At 38.5% G+C, this 18,665-nt stretch overlaps 1 protein-coding gene across 1 annotated transcript in view; it reads left to right on the forward strand.

Annotated features, from left to right (window-relative positions):
- Positions 1–9,315: 9,315 nt before the first annotated feature.
- The window catches only part of ERGIC2 (ERGIC and golgi 2), a 36,037-nt gene continuing 26,687 nt past the window's right edge, over positions 9,316–18,665 (forward strand). The window contains exon 1 of the mRNA XM_030830463.2: positions 9,316–9,425. The gene's annotated coding sequence lies outside the window, so the exon portion shown is untranslated. The remainder of the gene's footprint in view (positions 9,426–18,665) is intronic.

An 18,665-nucleotide genomic window follows, 5' to 3' on the forward strand; every position in this document is an offset into this window, starting at 1 on the left:
ATATAACCTAATCAAAGAACAACTCATAAAGATATTAGCAAAAAATAAATACTTTTTTTCCTTTCTTTCTCTGATCTCCCTTTCTCTCACCCCCCCTGTCCCTACCCCTCTCTTTTTCTCTTTCTGTCTCTCCTCTCTTTTGCAAATGCTATAAAGGGAAAATATTTTGAATTTTTTGAATTAGTATTTACTAAAAACCTCTTACATGAATATTGGTCTAAACTGCTTTAATTAATTTAAATTATACTCTTTGATAGGGACTCAGTAAATTGAAAGATGAGATTTACAATAAGGATTCTCTAATTCTTATGTTAATTTGTTTTGTACCATTTTTACTTTGTCTCATTGAATTTCTCTCATCTTTTCAATCAGATAACATTAAGGGGGGTTAAAGATGGGCTGTATTAAAATGTCAGGCCTGTCTAAAGCTTTCTTCTTCACAGTATGATCTGAAGGTGGTTAATTTTGGTACTGGCACAATCTCTGACCTCCTGGGACAGTGATCTGGTGGTGATGCTTGAGGGCTCTGTCAGCAAAGGACGAAGGGTTAGCATTCCATGTACTACCTAAGGAAGCTGCCTGACTTTCATACGAGGGTCAGAGACTGGTGCTCTGTTTTCAGCTTGAGTTGGCAGTAATTTTCAAATTGTTCTGTATTTAATCTTTTCCCTATTGAATAGAACTGTGTTAGACTATTTTACTATGTTAGACTGTTTTACTTGCCCTTTCTCTAGTTGAAAGCCAATTTAACTCAGGAGGGACATAAGCTTTATTTCTTACTTTGACTGTTTCTTCTTCCCAAGAACTCTTTTTTATTCTTTCATTTCAAGGTCAAGCTCTATGTGGATTAGACTACAATCAATTTTGTAAATTGATATAGTCTGTAAGGGTTACATAGCCAAATTAAAAAAAAATTAGAGACCTAATAACCTAAGTTTTCACTCATGTGTGTATTTAAAAATGTCCTCGTTGAGCACCTACTGTGTGTCAAGTAGGGGCACCTTGAAAAAGGAAGTTTCCCTTATCTTAGCATCTCATTCTAGTGGAGAAGAACAATATACAAAGGTAATTCCAATTCCACATGCCATGGGAGCTGCCAGTCTAGGAGGGAACAACCAACACTTTCTGCAAGGATGGATGGAGGTTCTGCAGGAGAAGTAATGTTTGAGCTGAGTTTTAAAGCTCAAGTATTAGTTGATTTGATTTTTGTTTTATGTTTTAATGTTTTATACACCAATATCTTACGTTAAAGAAATCTGTATCAAGCTCTTTTCCTATTAACAATTACACGTACTCTGAATCTCTCCTGTCATTTGGATTGTTGGAACATTTTGTTATTCATTCTTAAGCCATAAATTGCATTACTTCACTTTCTCTAACCCTCCGTCTTGTCTTTTTTTTTTTTTTTTTTTAAATATTTATTTACTTATTTGGCTGTGCTGGTCTTAGTTGTAGCACGTGGGATCTAGTTCCCTGACCAGGGATCGAACCCGGGCCCCCTACTTTGGGAGCACGGAGTTTTAACCACTGGACCACCAGGGTAGTCCCCTACATCTTGTCTTTTTCATAAAATTTTCAACAATATAGTTCCAACATTTCATGCATATTCTTTGTCAATTTAACAGTCAACAACTTAAGCCTGACAAGTGTCTAATTCTCACCAAAGATTAACAGCTTTGGGCACTTACCTGATTTCATCTTGGTCTCAACTTTATTATCAGTAGCATGATCACTTTCATTTTTCTATCCCCCACAGATATTTATAAAATAAGAGTAAATTTAAACCAAATTGTCAGATAGTGGTAACACAAACAACTGCTGGGGCCAAAATAACTAAGAATCTCTTAAAGAGGCAAAATGAAGTGGGGGAATTATAACAGAGGCAATTAAGCTAGAGTAATTAAGACAGGGTGGTATTGCTGCAGAGATAAACTGATCAAGAGAACAGAATACAAAAGCAAGAAATAGCGCCATCTTACATTCTCTAAATTGGCAAAATGCATAGTGTGACAAGATAAACAGATAATGAGAATGTGGAGTGGAGGGGAACTCTCCTCACGGCTGGGGGTGGGGTGCAACTCAGATAACATGGGTAAAACTGAAGATGCCAATGTCTTCTGAGCCAGCAATTCTACCTCTAGGTAAATGCCTTAGAGCATTGTCTTCAACCATGGCAATTAAATGGAAACATCTGGGGCATGGAGGGGGGTAATTTTTTTTTTTTTTACTATTTATTTATTTGGCTGTACCAGGTCTTAGTTGCGTGGCACGTGGGATCTAGTTCCCTGACCAGGGATCGAACCCAGGCCCCCTGCACTGGGAGTGCTGAGTCTTAACCACTAAGGCACCAGGGAAGTCCTAGGGGTAATTTTTTTAACTCCCTACATGATGCTAATGTGCAGTCAGGTTTGGGAACAGTGTCCTAGGAAAGTGATGCAACCATGACCACTAAACATGTACAGGAAAGTTTATAGAAATGTGAATATCAGCAAAAGCCGGACTTCCCAATGTCCACTAGAGAAGCATGGATAATCAAAATCTATATAGTATACTCACACAGCAGTAAAATATATGACATTCCACAGGCTCTTTAGGTGAATCTTAAAAGCAATGCTGAGCTTAAAAAGCAAATTTCAGAAGAGTAGGTACCTTATAAAGCTCAGAAACAGGCAAAATTAAACTGCTTAGGCTTCATATATGGTTGAAAAAAATGCCAGGGAAAATAACCCACCATTCAGAGCAGTGGGCGGGGGGTGTGGGGATAGGATGGAGGAACCACACACAAGTGGTATTAATAATTTTCTAGTTAAATTGGTGGTGGTTTTACAGATGTTTATGATCTTGCTCCATAACTTACATAATACTTCTGTGTACACAGTATAAGTATACTTACAGACCTTTTAAATAATACTAGCTTCTCAGCATAGAACCTATTCTTCTCTTCAGGTAATTAGAGTTCCACACTCATTCGGAGCATTATACCCTTGCATTTTCGGCAGTTCCCTTTGCCTAGAAAGCACAAATTGTCACTGACACTTGCATTCCCTGATGTCACTATTTAACTTTGCTTAGTTAACACTGGCAATTACATTTTCTACCATCTATTCTCTTCCAGGGGAAAAGGGTTTAACATTTGTTTATCTTCTAGGTGCCAGATATTACTTGACATTTCCATTTAGGTCATTTAATCATTAAAACTAATCTTATGAAAATGTTTTGAATGTAATATTAATAAGCCCTGGGAATAGGGATTAAGTGTTGGTTCTGAAACCAGAGTTCTTGGGTTCAAATCCCGCCTTCATCGCCAACTAGTGTTATGACTTTGGGCAAGTTAGTCTCCTTATACTTCCATTTTCTCATCTATAAAGTGGAGGTAATAAAAAAACCTATTCATACAGATATCCTATAATTAAAGGAGTTTATAAATTCAAACCACTTAAAAAAGTGGCTGGCACCTAGTAAACTTTCAATTCATGTTAGTTATTATTTTGTGCATTTTTCTAAAATAAAGTTTTAAAGAGGATTCCCCCCCCCCAACCTGACCTTGGATCCTTTAAAAAATACTTGAAGAGAATAGTTAAAAAATTGTTACATAGGGAGGGTGGGAGGGAGGGAGACGCAAAAGGGAAGAGATATGGGAACATATGTATATGTATAACTGATTCACTTTGTTATAAAGCAGAAACTAACACACCATTGTAAAGCAATTGTACCCCAATAAAGATGTTAAAAAAAAATTGTTACAAAAATGGATGAAACTCAAAATCATTATGCTAATTGAAAGAAGCCAGTCGCAACAGACTACATGTTAGGATTCCACTTACATGGAATGTAGACAAATTTATAGACAGAAAGCAGAACAGTGGTTCCCTAAGGTTATGGGTAAGTGCAAGAAATAACAAAATGGGGGTGATGGAAATGTTCTAAAATTAGATTATGGTGATGGTTGCACAACTGCATAAATTTACTAAAATCATGGAATTGTACACTTACAAATTGTTTTTTAAGGAACAGTTCCAGGATTTTTACTTTAATGGCACTTTTATCAGGATGGGTAAAATCTGATTAAACTCTCATGTTTGAATGTAGTCAAAATCCAGCAATACACTGTTATGTGTGCAGGCAGAGGCTATGTCATATGTTACTTGGGGAGAGGTTGATTTTATTAAGCCTTGCTGTTCAAGAATACAGTACAGCTTTCTAATTTTTCTGTTCTTTTTTATGTCTCCATTTTGTTTTTCAAAAATTCTCTTCATAATTTCCCTAAGGATTTAATTGGGGAATGACAATCCCATTAGGCTACCTTAGTAGCTTTCCATGTGCCAACTTCTTTACATATATTAATTTAATTCTGAGCGCAATTGTATCAGAAAGGCATTCTCTTTCCCATTTTACCCATGAGATTGAAGCTAGGGAGGCTGACTTGTTTTACATCAAACATCTGGTTTCAGAGAAGAAATAACACATAGATTTTTCTGATTACAGACTTTAATTACTATATCACATGGCTGATGGGTGTTTTCAGAAGATAATGTAGGCAAGAGTGTGGAGTTTGGACTGGGGAGATAAGACTGGGAGCATGGAGAGATTGGAATTGGGCTGGCTTCATTCACATACTTGAACATGAGAAGGAAAATAAAATGGAGAGAGGTAAAAAGAAGACTTACGTGTAATAAGGGAGGTTCAGTTTTCAGAGAGCTTAAAAATAGTATAAATTTCCTTGAATCCACCAGGAATTACTTGCCAGCTGCTGGTTAAAAAGACGTTACTACAGTAGTTTGAAGGAATTAGGATTTTTATTCTCTTACTTAAATGGAGTCAGGCAGCTGATAGGCAGCTCTACAAAGTTAGAGGGCCTGCAGCTTTTCCTGTCTTCCTCCTCCACCATCCTCAATGTATCAATTCAATCCTCAAGTCATAAAATTGCTGCAGGGCTCAGGTCATCGCAGTCACATTCCAAGATTGGAAATGAGGGAGGGCAAGGAGAAAAGGGGATAAATGACTTTCATAAAAGCCCTACTCAGTGACTATTATTTACATAACTACCTGCCAAGCCTGGGAATATAGTTCTTCACTTGGGTTTACTATCCAGGATTCTGGTTCTAAAGAAGGAGAGAAGAGTATTTACATGGCAACCAGAAGTCTCTCCCACATATCTAATTATAATACTTTGCATTAATTTTACTTTTATTACCTTTTCTAAGAATAGTGCAAAAGAAAGTCAATTAAAAAGTGATACTGTGATTGTATAAAGCAAAAATTATAATTCTTTATTTCACTGCTATCCTTTTCCCATTTCCGCTAGTTATCATTTTTAATAGTCCAGGACATCTCATAACAATAATTGGAGTTTCAGAAGGAGAAAATAGAGAAAATGGAGGTGAGAAATTAATCAAGGAAACAAATCAAGAAAACTTCCTAGAACTTAAGGGTATGTGTTGTCAGGTGGAAAGAACGCACTGGATGCCTAGCACAAGAGTGAAGACGGACCCAGATCACAGATGTCACTGTGAAGCTTAAAGGCACTGGGGACAAGAAAATTACCTAAGATTCCAGAGAAAAACAGGTCTCATACATAGGGTCAAGAATCTGAGTGGCTTTAGACTTCTCATCAGGAATATTTAAATGCACAAAGATGCTTTGCCATGTGGACCTCTCCACTGGGCTTCTTGAGTGGGCTGATGACAAAACAGCTGCATTTCCCCAAAGGATGATCCAAGAGAGAGCAAGGGGGAGCTGCACTGTCCTTTATGGCCTTTGCTAGCACCCTTTAAACTTTATAATAATTGGTTTTTTTAATTCATCCTGGACAAATCATATAGTTTAACTGAATCAAGCCTATCTGCTTGGTGTATAGACCAAAAAAAAAAAAAAATTACTAATTTCCCAGCCTCATTTTTTCCATCTTTTGCCTCCAAATGAAAGACTCTAATGGGTTCCTGTGTGTTCCTTCAGCATGGACTTGGCTTAGGATAGACATGACGTTAATGGCTTCTCCTACCTCAGACTCAGCAATCCCCATCTCTATTATGATGGGAGTGCCAAAGGGCACTCAATGTGCTATAGAGCATCACCCTTATAGATGGATGTGATACCAAAGCAGCAGCCTCAATCTGTGTCAAGGACTCAGATCTTTAATGAGGTTCCCCCAACCTAATTACCCTCCATTAGAGGAAAAATCAACTTCTGACCAAGTTTACTCATGCAGACTGGTTCATGAGACGGTGGAGGGCAGGGGGGAACAGGTCTGACTGGCTTCTTTCCTTCTAAGACCCAGACAGGGAGGAGGGGGACCTCACTATTGTTGGTTCAACTATCCTTTACTTAGAAAAACAAGTTTAATTCATAAGAGTATTTGTCAGGTTAGGTCCTGTTGAACAGTAAGATATACAAATGTATTCATAATTTTTAGTCAAAGCATCTGAACTCTGACCATGTATTATTTACATATTTAGCTGCTTCTGTATTTTTTATATGATAGGAAAATCAACTTATGGACATATCTCATATATGGGATGGAAATTATTTGACCTTTTTAGCTCAACATCAGTGGTATATAATCATATCAGAAAATGGAAAAATGTCTTCTGCTGTGCTCAGTTGAAAGTTGATTTTCTTTCTGTCATATCATCCTGGGTTTTTTTCCTTTCTAATTATGATAGTTTGTCACATACATAAAAATCACAGAGTCTGGTGTACAGCATGAAACTGGAAATAGTCTTAATGAAGGAAATTGACTGGTCACTGGGATTGGTAGCTAGTGACTGAATCTGAGGTTAGTGGTGCCATTGACTTTTGTAGATACAGTGCAGAAGAAATAGATTTGGGGTAAATTATAAAATCCACTTGGGATATATTGAATTTGAGGTGTTTCTGGGGCATTCATATAGCAAAAAGTATTAACTTACCTTAATTTTGTTGCTTACTTGCTAAAACTTTTACGCAAACTACAGAGAACTAAAAAAAGAAAAAAACAAACAAAAACCAGTATGAAAACACCTTTTGATCATTTGCACAAAATACAGGTTGTTTAGCACCAGTTGTTAATTCCCAATCTAACATCTATCTCCCAGTTCTCTTTTGTGGGCAATGTTACCAAACCAGGTTCGTTTTACCTAGCGCACAGCAAGCCCAAGTGCTGAGATGCTGAGGTTTGCAGCAAAGGCAGGGTTTTTCCACACGGCAGCCAAGCGAGGGGGCTGGAGGGCAAATCTCAAATTTGCCTTCCTGAAGGCAAGGGGCTCTCTGGGTATTTATGGAATAAAGAAGCAGGGCGGTCTCAGTGGGGGAGCATGGAGAAGGGTGATGGGAAAAGGTGAGGTAATGGTCATTCTGTGCAGGCCTAACTAAGCTATGGGCCACTGCACCTTCAAAAGGTCACCAAGTGGACACTCCACATGCCCAGTTGTAGGGTTGGTGATCCCATCCAGCCTTAACCAGCTCAGCTTGAGCTAGACACAGATGACCCCAAGTTCCTTGAAAATAACTCGGGCAAACATCTTATTGTTTAGGCTATGTGCTGCTTGGAGGACAAGCAAGTCTTAAAATGACCTTGATTAGTGAAGGCAGGTGAAACGGATTTGACTAATCATTACCCACAGTTTCATAATACATAATGGACATATTTTCTTTCCTTGGAAGCAAATTGTTTTCTAGATATAACTACACCAATAACATAGGATTAAGTACTCGCCCCTCTTTCTAGTTAAGCAAGGTTTCAATCTTCAGGAGGAAATTTAGTCTTGACTTAGTATTATAGGAGATGGTGAGCTGTTTTTTAAATAAGCAGGATCAAATTAGTCAGTTTTGTTTCACTGGGCCATCCAACTCTTATGGGATAGTTGTTACCCTGAAAGTAGACTACTCTAGAGACCAGGCATCCAGTGTAACTAAGTGAACAACAACCAGCTTCCAGCCACACAAGACCTCAAACAATCAGACCTACAAAGGAAGGGCTGATGGTGCATTTGTGGCTAAGATAAAGAAGCACCTTAGATATGTATTAACTCATTTAGTCCTTATAAAAATCTTTGAGACATTATAGTACAATTTTACAGATGAAGAAAAGAGGACAAAATAATGAAATAATGTGCCCAAGGTCACATGCTAGTAAGTTATTGAACTGGAATTTTAACCCAGGAAATCCTAGCTACAGTGTCTATGATCTTAGACATCACATTATGCTTCTTCATAAATATGTGAAGGAGGCAGAAACTTTATATCAGTTTAGAGTTGGTTTAAAGTTTTTGGACTAATCCTGAAATGAAAGTCTGGAAATGAAATTGCATCAGTGGAAACTCTTTATCCCTTATTTTCTAGGACAGTTTAAATTTAGTAAAATTTCATATTTCAATAAACGTTAATTCAATAAACAAAATGATGACTGCTCCTTCGAAAGGCAGTTTAGTCTTGTGGTCAAGATTTCCCTGCCTCTCCCAGCTATCTGACATTGGGTAAATCACTTAACTGCCACTTGACTCAATTTCCTTATCTATTAAATGGGTAAATAATGTTATTACCGTACACAGTTGTAAAAGATTAAACGAGATGAGGAAAGTAAAGCATATAAATATTGCTTACTGGGGAAGAAAAATCAGTGCTTACCATTTAAGAATTAGTCATTATTACGCTTTTGTTAGAATTTTTGGTCAATAAATCATAAAATTAAAAATCTCAATGTTTGGAAAATCTGGTAACACATGGGCTTGCTCTTGAGCCCTTTTTTCCCAAAGTCCCCTCTGTTACCTCTTATAATATGAAGTGTTAGGGAAAAAAGGTGAATGAAGTATTAATTTTCTTTCTCAACAAATATTCGAGTGCATAGAAAAGTATTGGTGATATAAGAATGAGGAAGACACATGTGATTTCTTACAGAGCTTACCATCTAGAAGACAAGAAAAACATTTAACAAATAATTTAAAAGCGTTACCTGTGCCTGGAAAGGAAAGTTTAAACGTTCTTGACAGAAGAAAATAAAGGGGCACAAAACGTGGTGCAGAGTTTGTAAGAGTAATACGGATAGGGCTGCAAATGTTAATTCCTGCGCCCAAGTATCTCATTCCTAACGAAGTACTATTAGAGGAGTTGAGATTCTTTCTGTGGTCTCTAAGTATCCGTTGGTAGGTAACAAAGCTCTCCTTGGAGAAGTTAATTCCTTGCTAGCCACGTGGTCACAAGTGAAATAAGTTTAAACCTCCATTCTTCTTAGCCGAGCCCCCTTAACTCGGCTCACACCTCTTGATTCACAAAGCACTTCGTCAGCGAAAGGAATATCGCGAGAACTCTACACCGTTTCCCCGCCCCCCCCCGGCTGACGTTTTCCACGGTGGTAGTCGCTTTTGTTCTCGCGATATTTCCGGGTAAACGGGAGCCCGGGCGACCGGGCTTCTGTGAAACATGGCGGTCGGCTGGGACCGTAGGACGAGGTAAAATACTGAAACGTCGCCGGGTGCTGTTTTCTCGTTTGTTCCAGGGCTGTTCAGGGCATGAATGTGGTTAAAGGGGTGAGAGCCCGTCATAGCGTTAGCTCCCTGTCTTAGTTCCTCTCTTCCGGAGAGCGGGCCGGACCGGGGAGCCGGTCTACTTACCTTCCCCGGGGTCGTTACTGGCAGGACCCTGGGCAGCGCTGCGCCTGGAAGCTCCCCTTTTCCTGGTCCAATGTCTCTCCGCTGTCTTCCAACTTGAAGGAGTTTAGCTGCGTCCCCATAGCTGCTGACCCTGGCCCATTGCTTCTCACAGTGCCCCGTGCCCCGGTGGCTCCTCCCGTCCGCAGGGGCGGAGGGTCCCGCGTTGTGAAGACCAGCCTGATAGTGTCCCGATCGTCCCGGGTGTCTGGCTCCCATCCCCATTTCAGATACCAAATTCTTCGCAGCAAGTTGTGCTCTCTAAGAAAGAACGAGGTCTTGGCCTCGCCTCGGGAGGTTCGCACGCCGCTTAGGAAATTGAGAAAGGGGCAGGGCAGGGTGAGATGCTGTAGGAGAGACAGGTCCGAGTGTCACTACTTTTCTGAAACCCTTGAAGAGTTAAGAAGCCCTTGTTAGATAACATGTCAGCTCGTGGTAGAGAATAGCTTTGGGTATTGGTAGTATATAGAATTAATAGTTCATTGTTTGAGAAAACACGTTCCAGTAACTTTTATATTTAGGATTTAGTGCCCTCGAGACAACACAAAGTTACAAAATACCGGTTAAAATGATGCAAGACTGGCTTTCAGAATCAGTTAAAGATGAAGATACAGAAGCAGATAAAGATACAGTTAAAAACGGGATTTATTTATTTGTTTGCAGTTGTACTTAGGTATTTCATTGAACTCTAGTGTACAGCCATTATAAAGAAATGAATTAGGCTTGTTCACTGAAGAATTCAGGACTTATGTTTGTTTACTTAATTTGTTTATTGATATTTCCAAATTGATGCAATTATTCCAGTTCTCTTAGAGGAGAAACATGAAAAAACAATTTCATGGTTTTCTTCGGGGGGAGAACGTGGGGCGGAATTTCTTTCTTTTTGATGATGAACTTCAATCACAACTGACTGCTGTAATTGGTTGAGGGTACAAATCATAAAAATATATCAAGCTTGAAAGTCTCAGAGGAAATCAGTACTAGTTTGGAACAACAGCATCAAAAAAGAATTAGAAAAAATAATAAATTTCTTTGAGGATTAGTCATTTAATTGGAAGAAATAGTGAAACATTTTTAATAGAAGTTACTCTTTAGGCAGTCTGTGCATGCTCCAAATCCTATTCAACAGTTTTTCTATATTTATTCTGATTCTGCCTCTTAATGTCATCATGGGTAAATTAACCTCTTTCTGTCGTAGTTTCCTTATCTGCAAAATGGGAATAATAATAATACAACTCAGAAAGTGAGTGGTGATGATCAAGTGAGCTAAAACATACAAAGCACCTAGAACAATGCCTGACATACAGTTAACTTTCATTAAATGTTAGCTCTTGTTATTTTTAAATTTTTGTTTTCTAACTTCTATACCTACTCACAAAATGTTGCCTTTGTTCTTAGTCAAAATATAGACTGAAGAAGATGCTTTTATAAGTAATTTCTTGGATTCCAAAATTGATTAAACTCTTCAGTCTATATGGTTAAAATGTCCTTAAACTCCATCTTCCAATTGCTTGCTTTCTTAAGCCGTTATCCTCTCTTAATTACTAAGGTACAGATTCCTCTTTCTACTACTCCATGCAGTCTTACTTAAGTCTAGGTCAGTTCTAGGTCATTTCTGCCCTACGTGCCTTGTTAACCCATTCTCCTTGCTTTTGGAGACCTTCATTCTGTTGTCAATATATTTCATGTGGGCTTCCCTGGTGGCCCAGTGGTTGAGAGTCCACCTGCCGATGCAGGGGACATGGGTTCGTGCCCCGGTCCAGGAAGATCCCACATGCCCCGGAGCAGCTGGGCCCGTGAGCCATGGCCGCTGAGCCTCTGCGACTGGAGCCTTTGCTCCGCAAAAAAAAAAAAAAAAAAAAAAAAAAAAAAAATATATATATATAATTTCATGTGTCTCTGACCTTTTCCTCACACTTTCCTTACTTGCTTAATTCAATTAATTTAATTCACTTTTGTATGCTTTTATTGAGTAGTTACTGTAGTCAAACCATTCTTTGAGGAGGAGGATGTTTGTCTTTGCTTCATCTTGCTACTAGGTACTTACAAATTGTTGTGTTGCCATCACTCTATAGTCTCTTCTTTTAACTTTCATTCTATCAATTTGTATAATCCTCAGTCTATTCATGTTATTATCGCCTAACTTCACTTTCCCACCTTCCTAAAGACTTTAACATAAACCTCAAATATCCTACAAGTCTTTGCATTTCTTTTGAGAATTAGAAATAGATATTTATCAAATGACTCATTTTTATCTTGATTAAAAACTGTGAGGTAACCATTATGTCTCCCTCCCTCCTTTTAAAACAAAATTATAAAAGAATTCTGAGAAGTTGAGGATCTTTTCAAATTCATCACATAGCTTGTAAGTGCCTAGAAGTCCCCCAAGTGTTTTTGATCACAAAAAACTCACATTTATACCATCTTACTTGGCTTCCAAGTAAACCTTTTTTTTTAAATCACTTGGAAGTTTATTAGATTTGTTTGAATTATGTTAGTGTAAATAATTTTAAAAACAAAATGTAACTCTGTTGTAAAAAGTTTTAAAGTAAAAAGAATGAGTACTTTTTTGATGTCTAGTGTTTGTAAAGTGAAACTAAGTTATCTTTCATAAAATTTATTGTATTCTAATGCAATATTGTCAAGTAGTTTAAAATTACATATAAGTCATAGTTTTGCTTTTCGTTTCTGAAGTTCAGTGATAGCCTGGATAATACTTGTTCCATCTCCTTTCTCATTGTTATTAATGGCTTGTGTTAGTTTCATAGGACTGCCATAACAAATTACCAACTGGATGGCTTTAAAAACTAGAAATTTGTTCTCTTACAGTTTGGGAGACTACCAGACTGAAATCAAGGTGTCAGCAGGGCCATACTCCCTCTGACAGCTCTAGGAAAGAAACCTTCCTTGTCTCTTCTAGCATCTGGGCAATCCTTGGCTCCTTGGCTTGTAGATACATCACTCTAATCTCTGCCTGTCTTCACATGGCATTCTCCCCTGTGTGTCTGTGTATTCTCACATGGCCTTGTTAAAAGGGCACCAGTCATTGGATTTTGGGCCACCTTAATGCAGTATGGTCTCTTAACATCTTTAAAAACCCAAATATTTCCAAATAAGACCCATTCACAGATACCAGGGGTGAGGACCTAAAAGTATCCTTTTGGGAGACATAGTTCAACTCACAACAATGGCCATGTGTATTAACCAATTAAATATTTCTCATATTGTTAAATATACATTAAAAATAGAAGTTAGCTCATAAAGTGTGGGTAGCAGAAGATAAATTATGCCTCTATTTTTGTTTGAAGAAGTAATTAAACTTAATTCAGCAGACCATAAAAGTGTCATGAATTCTATATTTTAATTTTGGCAAAGCATCTGATAGTTTCATTATATTCACGTGGACACAGATGATGAAATGCTAGCTGTTTGACATTTCTTAGATTGAGTGTTGATAATGTGTCTCTGTGTTCCAGCATGAAAGGTGGTTTCTTATTTCTTATGCAGTTTTTCAAAGCATTGTCTTAGTCTCAGTTGTTATCAGTGACTTCCTGGAATTTGCTTGTTTTATTTTTTAGTATACACAACAGTTCAGGAGAGAAATTGAAGATATGATACTGGACTGGAGATTGTCAAAGTATGAAGAGCATCACCAACTAATGGGCAAAGGAATCTAGCATAATGGCGCCTAAATTTTGTTAACCAGTACAAAAAAATGTATAGAAAAAATCAGGGAAAGGGGCTGGACTTAAGGACTGATATAGAATTGCAGTTTTTTTTTTTTTTTTGCGGTACATGGGCCTCTCACTGTTGTGGCCTCTCCTGTTGGTGAGCACAGGCTGCGAACGCACAGGCTCAGCGGCCATGGCTTACCGGCCTAGCCGCTCTGCGGCATGTGGGATCTTTCCGGACTGGGGCACGAACCCGTGTCCCCTGCATCGGCAGGCGGACTCTCAACCACTGCGCCACCAGGGAAGCCCTAGAATTGCAGTTTTTAATTTTATTAAAGAAAGATATCCAAAAACAAACAAACAAAAAACTTTATCTAATTTTATCATTTCATAAAAGAAAGGACATTTGACACATTAAAAAAAAGGAAGGAAATAATCTCAGAATAAAAGACAGATTTTTAAACTGAATAAATTTAACTTAAAAAAAGAATCCTATATTGTCCTTGTTTTTTTTCACTTAGGTACAGACTAGAAACTTTTGTAACAGAATGGCAGTTCTGTGGTTCTGGAAACCACTGATCTAGGGTCTTTCTAAATGCATTTTTGAAAATGTCTGACTGAGCTGGATGGAGAGGCAAATAGAGTGGGAATGGGAGCAGTGGAACTGAATGACTGGGAGGAATCCAAGGGATTGAGAACACAGGGAAAATGAAGAGTAGATTCTTCCCTAGTGAGGAAATTAAAGAGCTGGCAAGATAATTGTTTCTGCTCAGAGAGGAAAATTGGTGATTTGGATATTAGAGGTGGAACAGTTTTAAAAGTTAAGAGGAGCCAAAGCATGGCCTTGTTCGTGTGTGGCTTTGTATAGAATTAAGATGGAAGTCACTGGAGAATATCTGTTAGGCTTACATGGTAAAAGGATTATCATTTTGAATGAGTGCCCGAGACTGAGTGTCATAGGGTGGTGATGGAATGGGGAAGAAGTGCAGTGAATGATCCAGATGCTGAAGTCATTAAGGAAGTTCTAAGTATATCCAGGTGTTAATGGAAGATGAATCAAGTGCTGAAGTGAGTTAGTGTACACTGTGGGTTGGAGTATGGACTCTGGAGCCAAGCTGCTTGGCAGTGAATCCAGTTTCTACCACCTGCTGTGTGGGCCTTGAAAATACTTGACTGGGGACTTCCCTGGTGGCGCAGTGGATAAGACTCCGCACTCCCAATGCAGGGGGCCCGGGTTCAATCCCTGGTCAGGGAACTAGATCCCACATGCATGCAGCAACTAAGAGTTTGCATGCCAAAGAGCCCGTGTGCTGCAACTAAGGAGTACAGAAGCCGCAACTAAGGAGCTGGTGAGCCGCAACTAAGGAGCCCGCCTGCCACAACTAAGACCCGGTGCAACCAAATAAATAAATATTAAAAAAAAAAAAGAAAATACTTAACTGTCTGTGCCTCAGTTTCCTTATCTATAAGTGAATAAAAATAGTATTTACTTTGTAGAGTCCTTTAGAGGATTAAATGAATTTAATATATGAAGTGCTTCAAATAATACCTAGCACATAATATGAAAGTTAGCTATAATTCTAATGTAGTATGTGTGTTTATTATTATTATTAGAAGATAGACTTGAAAAGGGAAGAGATGGTTGAGATATCATGTTAAAACATGCTACTTCTTTACCTGTGAGTCTCAGAAATGAAGTATGATTCAAAGATAATTACCACCAGGAGAACGTTATGTTTCATAAAGAGCAGGTAGAAGGATTGCTTTTAGAAAAACTGGAAGTTATTGGATGACTTGTTCATATCAGAACAGTGGCTCTATAGAGTAGATTGGCAGGTATTCGAGGTGGAACGAATTTTTGGTTGTAGGTTAATGCTGAGCTAACAGGAATGGGACTGGAGCAGCAGCAGAGTGGCAAGGTGCTCCATTGTAGAATAGAGCTGTCTTAGCAGAAGGTGAGACACAGCCTGCTGTTGTCCACCTTTCTATCCCGGGATGGGGGAGAGGCAGTGAGAGTGCCCTATGCATGCCCTCAGGGTCAGGCCGTGGAATCGTGAAAACTAGGAATGGAAGAGCCAGAGGCTGGGAGAGAGCCAAGTGAGTACACTAGTTAGATGATTAAGGGAGGAGTGCCGGATAGGTTATATGAAGTGTTAGAGGGTTGGTAAAACTAGCTGCTTTCCATATCTTTATACGTACATGTAATTTACAAGAAAGCATTTATAGAGCTCATTACAATATAGAAAATTTAGAAAGTAAAATTCACAGTTTTATTCATTTGCTCAACAATGCTATACCTACTATGTGCCAACCACTGTTGTAGGTGCTAGGGATATACTGTAGTGAGCAAAACAAAAATTCTTCTTGTAGATCTTATATTTTTACATATTTACTTATCTAAGTATGACTGTTTTGATTGGAAAGCTGTGCTACCGTGAGTTTTTCTGGGGAAATTTCCCACCTTCCTTCTTTCCTTCCTTCCATAAATATTTATCAAGTAACCTGCTGTGCATTGGAGATACAAAGATTAAGTTAGACATGGTTCCTGCCCTAAAATTACAATGGAGAAAACAAAATTAAACAAGCAAGTATAAATAGTGTGATAAAGGCACAGTGTTCTAGGAGGCCATGCTATAACTCATATGTTTGAGGTCATAGAAGTTTTTTTTTTCCCCTGAGAGAGAGATTTAGACAGACTTGAAGAGTAAATAGGAGTTAGCCAAATGTAGAGGTGGGGGAGTGGGGGAAGGATATTTATAGTAGAGAGAATAGCATGTTTAAGGAATAGAAAGTGATTTAGTATGGTTGGAACTAAGACTTTGAGGGATTGGGTTTTGAAGCGAGGTAAGCAGGGCCTGTGTTTTGAGTGCTTTGTAAACCATGTTAGGATAGGGTCCAAACTCTTTAAATGTAATGGGGACCTATAAAAATATTTTAAAATAAAATTTATATGATCAGTTTTATGTATTAAAAATATTATTGATTGTTGTGTGGAGAGTGAATTGAAAGATTGAAGATTGAAGCAATGCAGAGATGGATTATGGCAACTGAGACTAGGCTCCTAGTAAGGAACTTCTCAATGGGCCTGGAAAAGAAATGACAGATTTGAGAGAAATTTAGGAAGAGTTTAAGTCTAAGGATGCAACTTATGTTTCTAGCTTGTGCATTTGGGTGCATGTGTCATCATTAACGAATATAGGGACACAGGAGGAGAAACAGGTTTGGTAGGGTGAAGTATTTATTTTTAGACTTGTTTTGTCTGAATTGTCTCTGGAATGCCCTAATGAAAATGTAATAGAAGACAAAAAGATATACATGTCTGCAGAAATATTTGGACTGGGAATAAAGATTTGAGAGGAATCAACATGTAGATAGAAATGGAAGGGATGGGAGATCACTTGGGGGAAGTGTGGAGGTTGGGAGGAGGGCCTAGTGCCCTCTGAGAGGAAGAAGAATCTGCAAAATAAGCCAAAGAATATCTTAGAGGTAAAACAAAAATCAGGAGTATAGTATTACCTAAGCCAGGGTAAGAGACTTTCAAGGAGAAAAAGAAGTGATGAATAAGTGAGAAAATATATTTTCTCAGAAGCAAAATTGATTAAGGGCTAAAAATTGTCCGTTGGGTTTGGTACTAAGCAAGTTGTTAATAACCTTGCTGAGAGCAAATTTAGTTGAGAGGCAAGGAAGTAGTCTCAGTATATGAATACGGACAACTCATACCTTTAAGTTTTGCTGTAGATATGCAGCTGGAGATCTATACAGTAGTTGGAGTTGGACTTGAGCTTACGTGGAGAGTTTTGTCTTAAAGATAAGCGGCTTGAACATATTTATTATTTAGCCCCTGTAGGAAAGAATGAGTATAAATTGAAAGATGGAAGAAGGATCAGTCTTGGTGCCGTTACTGCTAAGCAGGTACAGAAAATAAATTTGATTACTGAGTTGAACAAACTTGAGGAACATGGCTTATGCTTAATAAACACTCAGAAGCTTAATTTACAGATGAGAAGAGCAGTTTTTTGTTTGTTTGGTTTTTTTTGCAGTATGCGGGCCTCTCACTGTTGTGGCCTCTCCCGCCGCGGAGCACAGGCTCCGGACGCGCAGGCCCAGCGGCCATGGCCCACGGGCCCAGCCGCTTCGCGGCACGCGGGATCCTCCCGGACTGGGGCACGAACCCGCATCCCCCGCATCAGCAGGCGGACTCCCAACTACTGTGCCACCAGGGAAGCCCGAGAAGAGCAGTTTTATAACTGTCATGGGGATCAAACACTGTCATCTCTTGTCTACATGTTCTTTTTTTTCCTTAGGAAAACCATATACATGAAATGCAAAATTATATTCTGAAGGCCACTTTTGAGCATGGAATCAGCAAGGGGAGTTAGTTGGGTATTTATAATGGCAAATGAAATCAACCCATTAATGCATTTAGCTTCACTTTAGGGCAGTGGCTCCTTCATGGACTGATTAGTAGTGCCTCTGGTTAGGTCCTGCTCTCTTTTGGACAGTGTTCATGATTACTGCCAGTTTTTACTTCCCTGAGTCTCCTTTTTTTCTCCATGAATACTCTTTCTATGGTCTGTTCTTTCTGTATTAATCCTACTTAGATTTCAGACAAGTCTTTCTGCTTTCTTCTAGAGACATTCTTTTAGTGACTTTTTCAACCATTTAACTTATTCTGTTATGTGTTGATTTTATCAATACAACTTTGATTTCTGGTAATGCTTGTAGTGTCACCTATAATATTATTTATATAAATCAGTCAGATAAAAAAAGTATATAAAGGGCTTCCCTGGTGGCGCAGTGGTTGAGAGTTCGCCTGCCGATGCTGGGACACGGGTTCTTGCCCCGGTCCAGGAAGATCCCACATGCTGCAGAGTGGCTGGGCCCGTGAGCCATAGCTGCTGAGCCTGCGCGTCCGGAGCCTGTGCTCCGCAATGGGAGAGGCCACAACAGTGAGCGGCCCGCGTACCGCAAAAAAAAAAAAATTATGTAAATATTTGAGATTTCAGTTATTTTTATGGCTAGCATATTTTAGATGTAGTTGGCATATTGATCAAAAAGAGAATAGCAAGCAATTTTTAAATAATATTTTTATTATAAAAGCAGATAATTTGGAAAATCCAAAATTTTGTAAAGAAGACAAAATCCTCCCATGATCTACTTATAACATTTTGTGTACAGGCTTTCAGTTTGTTTCCCATATATCTTTTTCCCTGTCTCCCATAAAACTGGCATATGGCCTTCTGGTCTTTGCTTAATGTATTATGAGTATTTTCTTACATCATTAAATGTTTTCTTTTATAAGATTTTCAGTGTTTACATAGATTTAGAACTTTTAATTCACTGTAATTTGTATATTGGATACGAGGAGTTC

The sequence above is a fragment of the Globicephala melas genome, chromosome 10 (genome assembly GCF_963455315.2).
Source record: "Globicephala melas chromosome 10, mGloMel1.2, whole genome shotgun sequence".
In the NCBI taxonomy this organism is placed as follows: domain Eukaryota; kingdom Metazoa; phylum Chordata; class Mammalia; order Artiodactyla; family Delphinidae; genus Globicephala; species Globicephala melas.